The sequence below is a fragment of the Octopus bimaculoides genome, chromosome 28 (genome assembly GCF_001194135.2).
Source record: "Octopus bimaculoides isolate UCB-OBI-ISO-001 chromosome 28, ASM119413v2, whole genome shotgun sequence".
In the NCBI taxonomy this organism is placed as follows: Eukaryota; Metazoa; Mollusca; class Cephalopoda; order Octopoda; family Octopodidae; genus Octopus; species Octopus bimaculoides.
In genome coordinates this window covers 1440405-1441483 of record NC_069008.1, presented here as the reverse complement: position 1 = coordinate 1441483, position 1079 = coordinate 1440405, and positions in this window count along the sequence as shown.

Sequence of the window (1079 nt, the reverse complement as noted above, 5' to 3'; positions counted from 1 at the left end):
GTCTAGTGGTGTTGATGACCAGCTTTGGAAGCGTGAGGGAGATGTCGAACTCGATCCGGCCCCTGTGCAGGTCCAACATGTGCACGTTCATCTGGTCCATGTGGAAGATCTGCCTCTTCAGTTCGGCCGAGCGAGCCATCAGGTATGATTTCACTTTGGCGTTGAGGATATCCGCCGACTGGTCGAATCCCCAGTATCTCCACGCCCACAGGGCCTGAAACAAGAACAGATACTCGAATATACATATTATCATCATCATTGTTATCCTCCTCCCTCTTCCTCCTCCCTCTTTCTCCTCCCTCTTCCTCCTCTTCTACCTCCTGCCCCTCCACTTCCACCTCCTGTTCCAAGTCTTCCTCCTCCTTCCCCCCTCTTCCCCCACTTCCCATCTTCTCTCCTCCTCCTTTCACCTCTACCTCCCCTCCTCCATGCACCCTCCCCCTCTTCATCAGGGTGGGGATGATGATATACATACATTACCATCACCATCACCATCATCATCACCACCACCACCACCATCATCAACATCATCATCATCATCATCACCGTCGTCATCGTAATCACTTTACATCTTATGTTCCATGATGGTATGACTTGCCTAGTTTGACATTGTGCTTGAATGTCAACTTTGGTTTGGCTTCTACACCCAGAGCCTGATGCTATCTTCACACCCACAGTCCCAACAGACCACCAATGCTCAACCTGTGACAGAGCTTTCTGAGCATGCACCAGACAGGTTGGCCACTGATGGACACACTGTGATGCATCTTCTTCCCCTATGAGATATCCTTGGTCATTGTCGACAATGTTCAACATACGCGTTCAGGTCTTAGTTACAAAGATGACAACAGTTTATCTATCTCTCATACACACACACACACAAACTCACATGCACACACACACACACACACACACACACACACTCTCTCTCCCTCCCCTTCTCTCTTTCTCTCTCTCCTTCTCTCTTTCTCTCTCTCCTTCTCTCTTTCTCTCTCTCCTCTCTTTCTCTCTCTCCTTCTCTCTTTCTCTCTCTCCTTCTCTCTTTCTATCTCTCTCTTTCTCTCTCTCTCTTTCTCTCT